This window comes from Taeniopygia guttata, chromosome 11 (genome assembly GCF_048771995.1).
Source record: "Taeniopygia guttata chromosome 11, bTaeGut7.mat, whole genome shotgun sequence".
Taxonomy (NCBI): domain Eukaryota; kingdom Metazoa; phylum Chordata; class Aves; order Passeriformes; family Estrildidae; genus Taeniopygia; species Taeniopygia guttata.
In genome coordinates this window covers 11,360,523-11,370,121 of record NC_133036.1, presented here as the reverse complement: position 1 = coordinate 11,370,121, position 9,599 = coordinate 11,360,523, and the positions used below count along the sequence as shown (strand labels likewise).

General features: G+C 56.3%; 1 protein-coding gene across 1 annotated transcript in view; it reads left to right on the top strand.

Moving 5' to 3' along the window:
- Window positions 1-5,974: 5,974 nt before the first annotated feature.
- The window catches only part of ANKRD11 (ankyrin repeat domain containing 11), a 129,667-nt gene continuing 126,042 nt past the window's right edge, over window positions 5,975-9,599 (top strand). Inside the window, exon 1 of the mRNA XM_030282449.4 lies at window positions 5,975-6,221. The gene's annotated coding sequence lies outside the window, so the exon portion shown is untranslated. The remainder of the gene's footprint in view (window positions 6,222-9,599) is intronic.

The window sequence follows — 9,599 nt, the reverse complement described above, 5'->3', positions numbered from 1 at the left end:
AATACATAGAAATTTATATTTACTTTGAGGGTGGCGAAGCCCTGGCACAGAAAAGCTGTGACTACCCCATCCCTGGCTTGTTAATGTCCCCTCACACCTGGAAATCCCTTTCCAGGTTGATTGGATCAAAAAATTCAATTTACAGACACACAGATCAGTGCCAATTAATACATAAGGGCTGTTCAGAGGAGATGTGGCAGCCGGGGGCAGCTCCTCCCACAGATCCCACGTGGAACGCCCAGGGAGGCTGCACTGACTCCCAGCTGGAAGATCCAGGCCTGGATGTGACCAAGCTGTGCTGAACTGGGAGTACTGGTAATTCGCAGACACATCGCAGAGCTGGTATTGACACAGTTTCTATCCCTTTTTTCACACTGCTTCAAAGGCAACCAGGTGACAGAGCACCAGGAAGGCTGGACAGAGAAGCTGTGGCTGCCCCTGGATCCCTGGCAGTGCCCCAGGCCAGGCTGGACAGGGCTGGGAGCAGCCTGGGATAGTGGAAGGTGTCCCTGCCATGGCAGGGCGTGGAGCAGGATGGGCTTTAAGGTCCCTTCCTACCCAAACCATTCCATGACGCACGAAGGAGGGCTGGGGGTCTTTGCCTTGCTGGTGCCAATACCAGGTGGTGCCAGGAGGGAAGAGTCAGGAGGTTCTGCTCTGCATGGGCAGCTCAGGCTGTCCCCTCCAGCATGCAAGAGGTGACCTTGGGAAGGGTGGCTTCAGTCACTGCCCTTGGACTGGCAATATGCTCCTTTGGGAGTAAGCCAATATTCTGAGAGGACAGATATAACCTGATCCAGGCTTGGCCTTGCTGGGATGTGCTCCAGCCATGACATCACCCAGTAATGCCACGTCTATTTACTACCGGGGAAAGGTGCTGGATTGGAGGCTGAAATCCCTGCTTTATCTCCTGAGCAGGTTAGGAGCAGGAAGCAGCATTAGCAAACACATCTTTTCAGGCCAAGAGAAGTCAGTTTCCATGGGAAACACAGCTCTGCTCTGTCTCAGAACTCACCTCTCCTGTTTCCATGCTCCCTGTAAGACACTCCTGCCCTCTGAGGCTCGGGAAGTTCCTCAGCCCCCCCAGCTTATCCCTGACTCATTTCCACACAGCACCTTGCCAGTGGGGTAAATGGATACCTGGAATCAGGTGGCCACTGCGCTATCCACAGACTTCTCATCAATGAATCAAAGGATTACATGCAGAGCTGAAGCTGCTGGAAGGTAAATTCAGGCCTTTTACAGGATGAAACTTTCCTGCAGCAGCTAAGCCAGGACTTTGCTCTGGCAGGACAAACCACCCAGCTCTGAGGGCCCCGAGTTTCCCCGCATCCCCCAGCACTGTGCATCTCTGTCATGCCCCAGATGGGATTTTTTTTATTACTTCTTGGCAGGTGACAAATCGAGGTTGAGGGATAGATGCTCCCCTTTAGCACAGCAAGGCCAAGAGCTCAGGGTTTTCCATAGGGTTTTCAGCAACAAGGGATGTGCCTAAAAAACCACATGGTTTTCCCTCAAGCACAGTAAAAGTCCTCACCAGGAAAGAGCTGCTCAGCCTTTTTCCATGAGCCAGTCCAAACCCATCACACCTATTCACTCCTCCAGGAACAGCGTGGGATCACAGTGAGTTCCAGTTCCATGGCAGAGGACAGCATGGCACTGACACTGCTCCTCCCTGGGGCACGGAGCCTCCCCAGCCCCAGGGCGAGCCTGGGACACAGCACTGGGGTACAAATCTATCTTCGGGTCACCTCTAAACCCCTGTGAGTGTAATTCAGGCAGGTGACAGATGGCTGGAGGCAGGGGATCATGGGGACTCGGCCACCCCACAGCAGCCACTGCTCCGTCTGCCAGCCAGGGCTTAGGAAATGCCAGAAAAGCTAAGAGGGGGAAGAGGGAGCAACACTCAGAGAGTGGCAGGGTAAGGGGCAGAGCAGGGGAGGGAAATGCCTGTTTGTGACTCAGAGCAGATGACTCTGCAGGAGTGCACTCCCCGGAGAGCTGCTGGAGTGAGCAGGGCTCAGAGGGGCCCTGGAATCCATCTGTGTGCAGGAGGTGGCCAAAGCCATCCCCAAAGCCCACAGACCAGAGGAGGTCACTAAGCTCCAGGGGAGCAACTGTCACTCCACACCCCTGAAATCCATAAGCAGCCTGGAGAGCTAAAGCCTGTCATTAGGAATGATAAAAACAGTAATTAGAGCCAGGCTGTCATGAGTTCACACCTGGAACATCAATACAAGGCGTTTACCCAGCAGCAGGAGAGCACTTCCCCCAAATCCCTCCTCTGCGGATGCACCAGGAACAAAGCTCCACGGACCACTCTTCACACAGGCGTGAGTAAATCCTGTAGGGAGCCCTGCAAACAGACTTTATCCACCACAACAGCAGCTCCCAGCTTTGAGGGATGCAAAAATTCTGCTGCTCTGGGGGCACAGGTGCTGCATCAGCTCCTGAGCTGTAGGCTCTGCCTGTCCTGATCCCAGTCCTGGTGCTTCACTGGGACTCAGTTGGGTGCACAGTGGGCTGCACCGAGGAGTTAAACCTTCAAAACACACAGATTTCAGGGCAAACAAGCTGTGCCAAGGAGTTAGACCTTCAAAACAATGCAGATTTGAATATGAGAGAGCTGTTCCATGAACTTAACCTTAATTACATCTCATAGAGCTCTGAGCAGCCACCACACCATAAAGTAGGTGAAAAGCCACGCTTTTATTTCTTTATGGTATCAAGGTGGAACAGATTAAGTTGGAGTGTCTTTAACAACAATAGCAGCAGAGAAATGCAAGAATGGTTGGAAGTAGTTTTATTTAGTAAAACTGAGTCTGTACAGAGCCAGGGAGGTTCCTGCTGCAGTACAGCAGCTGTACTCCTCACTGCCTTCCCAAATGGCTGCTTGGTTTGCCAAACCCATTTCTCTTGAAAATGTTAATAGATGACGTTAATTAAAACATGAGCCAAGCTTAAAGGAAAGGTTTTCCTAATCAAAGCTCTTCTAAAGTTTTATTTTCTTGGCCTCTGTGATGTTGGCACCCGACTGGTCACTCAGGGTTTACCAGCCATAAATCACACCTTGTTTCATCTATTAAAGACAGATTCCCCTCCCTCCATCCTGTGAGGAGCTGAATCAGCAGGGAACTGCACCCACAGTAGCACAGCCCAGGAATTTTTGACTTCAGGATTGTCATGATGGTTCTTCCCTCACAACACAGCTGCTGAAGGATTGAGGTGAGTTTGGTCACCCACAGGTTGCTGGAGCAGGTGAGGAGCTGACACAGGTGCCATCTCCAGAGTGAGCCAGGGAGCAGTGCCAGAGCAAGGAGTGGAGGGTCAGGAGCTCTGTCCCCAGAGTCAGTGTCCTTTTAGCTCGCTGGGACAGACAGAAATAGGCCTGAAAGCACATTCCCCAAGTGGCCTAATTTCCCTGCCCTTACACAATGTTCTCTTTCCTCCTCAGCACCAGGGTATTTGTTTTATTTTAGGATTTAAGAGCTTACAACCTTTATCAAAGGACAAAGGTGCTCAACAATTGACTGTAATTTTTTTTTGTCTTAAGTATTGCAATTAAGGTGCAAAAGCCAGCCCAGGGTAACAAAGCCAGGCAGGTTAAACATCCCCACCACACAAGTCTCACCCAGAAAACCAGCAGAACAGCCCCCAAGGATATAGTCCTCCCATTCCTGATGTCAGCTTTCCCTCCCTAAGTACTTGAAGGTTCCTCCCTGAACCAGGCTGTTGTGTTCAAATAGAAAAAGGTCAGGGTGACACAGAAAGGGTTTAACTTCCTCCCCAGCACTGGATCTCTAACCTGGATGACATTCAAGGTTGTCAAGGAAGCAGTTACAGACAACTATATTTAGGAAATGAAAACATGTATTTCCCCTCTGCTCAGAGGCCAACACTCACCTGCAGCGCTTGCAGGGAGCTGTGGCAAGGAGCTTAGTGGAAAGGAAGCCAAAAAAACCTCAACCCCTTTCTTTTCACTGGTTTAGCAGGTCTTACAGAGGAAGAAGATGGGTAGAGATAAAAAGACTAAGCCTAAGTGGAACACAGGACCAGCTTAACAGGCTCAGAATAAACCTCTCTCCTGCTGTTATTTAACAGCAGAGCTGGACACGTGAGCCACTCCTTCCTGCTGAGCCCAGCACAGGGATTTCTGTTCCTGGGGGCCTGTGGCACCCCCAGCACATGAGAACCATTCCTCAGGCTGCCAAGTGTGTGACCCCGAGTGGCCCTGCACATGCCAAAAGAGAGATCCTGGTTACAGCCCTGCTCCTGGCAGAGGGAATTAAAAACCAGCAATATTCCAGAGGAGCTCATGGGCAGAGCTGCTGCCTCCGGGCTTCCCCATCCTGGCAACCAAAACAACACATGGTGACACCGCTCTGCCACCCACACCAGGGCTGGGACCTGCTCCATGGACAGGATTCCTCCCTGGAATTTGGCTGCCTTGGTGACACAGAGGGGCTGGGGCAGTAGGGGTGGTACAAAGAACAGACACACAGCAGAACAGCTTTGGGCTGATGAACCTGAGTTCATCCCTTCTCACCCCTGCCATGGCAGGGACACCTTCACCATCCCAGGCTGCTCCAAGGTGTGTCCAGCCTGGCCTTGGGCACTGCCAGGGATCCCCATGCCAGGGAACAGCACCCTGCCAGGGAACAAAATTCCTGCCCAGTCTCCAGCTGTGACCAGAGCAGTGGCAGTGCCAGTGCAGTCGTTCCCTGAACGCTCCAGGAGGATGAAGGAATGACCAGGAATGACCGACATCATCCAGCAGGAATGGCCAGTTTAGGAGATGCTTAGAACGTTTATTTCAGGAGGCACCACCCTGCACATAGAAACTGCACAAAAGTGTTTTGGTGTTGTGTCACCAGCACTTGCAAGGATCAGAGAACACAGGCCCAAAACCCAGCGTGGTCAGGAGCGAGCAGCTGTCCCAGCCTGTCCCTGTCCCTGTCCCTGTCCCTGTCCCTGTCCCTGTCCCTGTCCCAGCTTGTCCCTGTCCCTGTCCCAGCCTGTTGCTGTCCCTGTCCCAGCTTGTCCCTGTCCCTGTCCCAGCCTGTCCCAGTCTGTCCCTGTCCCTGTCCCAGCCTGTCCCTGTCCCTGACCCCTCCGGGGCACCCCCGGGGCTGGCGGAGCAGCACTGTCACTGTCCCCCAGCTGTGTCCCCCCTCACTGTCCTACTGGGCAGTGCCGCCGCTTCGGAGCTCCCGTGAGGATGTGACGGAGGAGCGGGACCGGAGCGGGACCGGAGCGCTGTGTCAGCGGCGGAGCCCCCACGAGCAGGGGTGCCCCGGCACCCCCTACGCGTCCCCCAAACAGTCGCTTTGTCCCAACACCGATTTTCGGGTACGCCGGTGCCCCAAGCACCAACCACCAACCGGGGAGTGCCCATTCCCGTGATCCCGCAATGCCGGGGCAGCGCGGCGGGCCCGGGCCCGGGGCTTAGCTCAGCCCGCAGGTCCCTGGGGGGCCTGTCCCGGTCCCGGAGCTCGGCACGTCCCTGCGGGCCGGTTCCAGTGCCGGTTCCGGTCTCGTTCCCAAGTCCCGGAGCTCGGCACGTCCCTGCGAGCCGGTTCCGGTGCCGGTTCCGGTCTCGTTCCCGGTCCCGATCCCAGTGCCGGTCCCGGAGCTCGGCACGTCCCTGCGAGCCGGTTCCGGTGCTGGCTCCGGTCTCGTTCCCGGTCCCGATCCCAGTGCCGGTCCCGGAGCTCGGCACGTCCCTGCGGGCCGGTTCCGGTGCCGGTTCCGGTGCCGTTCCCGGTTCCGGTCCCGCTCGCGGGGGGTCTCCGGCCCCTCCCGCCCCCTGCCGGCCCCGCCCCGGAAGCGCCGCCCGGCGCGCGCACCCAATGGGCGGCGGCGCCGCCGGGACACGTCGCGCGCCGCCGCGCTCCCGTCAGCCCCCGCGCGCCACCGGGGAACGGGAGGGGGGGGGTATTGTGGCTCCTCCCCCCCACCCCGGAGCGCCGCGCCCGCCAATGAGCGGCGCCGTCTCATCGGGCCAATGAGCGGCGCTGTCTCAGCGGCGCGCGGGGGATGGAGCGCGCGGCCCGGAGCCGCCACGGCGCGCGCCCCCCGCGCTAGGGCCGGACCCGGGACCCCCGCGCCCCCCGAGACCGCCCCGCAGCCCCGCAGCCCCCGCTCTAGGCGGCGGGGCCGGCCGAGCCGCAGGCCTCGCTCCGCCGCGGGGCTGCCCTCGGCCCGCTGAGCGCCCAGCACCGGTAAGCGCCGCGGCGGGCGGGTGGAGCGGGGCGGGGGGGCACCGGGGCGCTGGAGATAAGGGGTGGCGGACAGAGGGACCGAGGGGGTCCCGGAGAGAGGGGCTGCGCGGCCCGGGGGGGCACCGGGAGAGGCAGCTGGGGCGGGGGGGGCCGAGGTCGGGGGGGGGGCACCGGGACGTGGTGGGGGTTGGACGGGGGGCACCGGTCGCGGCAGGAGGTGGGACCCGGTGCGGCGTGGGGACGGCGCGGGGTCGGCTCGAAGCGAGAACGCGCCGCGGCGCGGGTGGGAAGAGGGCGTTGGGATTTTGGGGGGGCGGCGAAGGAGGTGCGGGGCTGTTTCGGGGTACCCGGGGGTCGCAGCGGGTGGGGAGGGGCTGCCGAGAGAGGGGGGGTGGCGGTTCGGAGGGCCGCGGAGAGAGCCCGGCGGCTGCTCGGTGTTTTGGGGTGCGCAGGCTCGCGGGGAGCCGTGGGAGGAACTCGGAGCTCCGTGTCGAGCCCGCAGCATGCCCCCCCCCCACCACCTCCGGACCCCGTTTTTTGGGGTGGGGATGTTTTTTTCGGGGGGGGGGTGGGGGGGGAAATGCGTTTTGGGGTGAGCGCTGCGCTGGGAGGAACAATACCAAAAGTTGTCTGAAATGGTAATTTCCGTTTCCCATTTCATCATCCCCGGGTAGGCGTTAGCCCTGCCTGTGTGTGCGCAGGGCCGGGGCCGCACCGAGCCCAGCCGGCCCCAGCCCCGCGGCTTTTATTTATTTCCTAGTTTAATCTTTAAATCGCTCCGTGTTTCTGTCCTCCGAGGAGCCTTTGTGTGCCGGGGAGGGGCCGCTCGACACCTTTGCCCCTTAGCAGAAAGGAAGAGAGGGAAAAAAAAAAAAAAAAGCCCAAACAGCTGCAGCCCAGGACGAGCCTCCCCCAGGTCGGGGATGGATTCGTGTTTAGAAAGGCAAATGACCTCGGAGGGAGCTGGGATGAGCCGAGCCCTCGGTGCCCTCTGCCCTTTCCCAGAGGGAGCAGCTGTCCGGGCTGTGCGGCTCAGAACGGGCCCTTCATTGAGGCACAGGGGCCGTGTGTTTACGGCTTGGCTTCTCCTCCGGGCTTGGGGCTCTGTTTTGATATCCAGTTGCAGGAAAGGGTTCCTCCCCCATTCCTGGTTTTGTACACAAAGTGCTCTCTCACCGCTGGGGACACGGCTCTATAGGCAGAGAGCGAATTCCAGGCAGCCCTTCAAGCAAAATTCCCTCTTGAGATGGCTTCTGAAATGGGGTGCGCACATCAATTTTGCCCTCTCTCTAGGCAAAGATTTTTAGGTGAAAACATCTGTGCTGCCTTGTAGTGGCTGTGTGCTTTCCTGAAATGTATATAAATTTAAGGAACTTGGAGTTCAGTGTATTCCTCCTTTCTTTGTTTTGTTCATAAAATGGAACATTTTTTTATATAATGACTCCAATTATTTCCTTTTTCAGTGGGGGAAAACCACTCCATGGAGTCATGGAGAGGGATAAGCAGATTAACTCTCACATGTTTCCCGACAGCATCGACACATTCTTTGTGTGTGTGCCCTACCAAGAGCTCAATATTTAACTCGATTAGCTTAAAAACGGGAAAAGTTGGCGTTTTCACAGGCCAGGATTTTCTGGCAGATTCCAGGTTGGAGTAGTGTGAGATGGCTGTGGAGGGGTTTGGAACGCGCTGTGGCGGGGGAACTCTGCTTCCCGAGCTCCGTGACCTGTTTTTCTCTCCGTGGGAAGGAAGCGCTGGGCAGGGCAGGGTCCGGGGGTCCGGGCGAGCCCGTCCGGGGCTCCGAGCGCGGCTGCCCCGGGGCCGGCGGAGCTCCGCGCTCCGCACGCAGCAGCGCTCCGGGTCTCGCCGGTGCTGCGGGAGCCACCGGACCTGCCGGGGCACATCGTGCCTCTGGAGAAGGGCTTTGCCGTGAACCCGTCCGGCGAGCCGGGGCTTGCGGCACCCCGGGCTGGCTGAGTCAGGCCGAGGGCTCGGTTTGCCAAACTCGCAGCGAGCAGCGACGCGCTGGGCTTGGGAAGCACGGCGAGCCCTCGGTTCCCAAGGCTTTTTTCGCCTCGTTCCTGGTGCAAACAGTGACCGAGGAGCCCCGGCCATGTCGGCGCTGGCTGGAAACTGGAGATGTTGTGTTTCGTGTTCCGCACTTGGTTCTGCTGTTCACTTCTGCTTTTAGAAATGAACTCTTGTCTGTTTCTCCATTACATAAAACAGCATGGTTCACAGTGAGCTGATTTTTTTTTTTTTTTTCCCCATGGGCAGCTTTTTGTTTTTATGATGTTGCAACAGCGTTTTCTCGACTTAAACCTACAGATTGTCCAGTTTGAGGGCTGGGTTTGGATGGGGGAGGAAATATTAAAAAAAAGCCCCGGAGCAAAAAGCCTTTGGCTTAATTTCTTCCTTCGTGTGTGGTAGGCAACCTGATAAGATTATTTTATTTCCCACTCGTGTTTTAATGGACTAGGTCTCCCGAAATGCTTGTGAACAAAGCCAAGCGTAGCGCGGCGTCGTGCCGCGTTCTTCCGCTGCTCAGCAGAGCAGACAAATGCATTTCTCTGGGGTCAGTGAGACTCGTCGTGTTAATCAATACTGTACCAGCAGTGTTCCCTTTCCAGGGAACCAGATGGGCTACTTACAACTGGTGCTGATTATTTTAACTGTGTAATTGTAACATGGCTGCGTGATGACAGTGTTTCCTGCAGACACTTCAAAGGAAGGTTCCCGACGAGTGTGTCTTTACAGCGTTTAATCTGTCCTCTTTGTCTTTATGTTGTGGCTTTTGGACATGTGTTTGAAGTACTAAGAGGTTTTTTTCCCCTTACCTCCAGCTTTTCTATACATTAAAAGGAGGCAGTGCTCTGGAATGATGAAGTGTCTCCAGTGTGGGAATAAACCCAGGGTTTTTGCGGCTCCCACAGTGGTGGGTTGGTTTCAGTGAGTTTTAGATCCAGGCAGTGACTAAGCCAAAAGCTGGGAAGAGATTTAAGTGGCTGTGAGGAAATGGCAATATTTTTTAAAAATAGTGCGTGTGGCTTTGTTTTGAGGAAAATATGTTGTATGGTGACTTGAGTCTTAACTGGGACAGGCTAATTGCTGGGTTAAGAAATCCTTCTCCTAGGGAAGGAAAGGCACAGGGCCGGAGCTGGTTAATTACATTTTGTAAAATTATGGAGTGACAGCTTTCTGAGGAGGTCTGCCCCTCTTCCTGCCCTGTACCTGAATTTCAGGCTCAGCAGTTGCCTTACAGATTGAAATTCCTCCTGGGTATTAAGATTTAATGCTGGTAGACCCAGAGCAAGTAGTGGCAGGTACTGCTGCTTTTCAGTACAGCAAAGCAAATAATACTGGAAAATATTTACATGG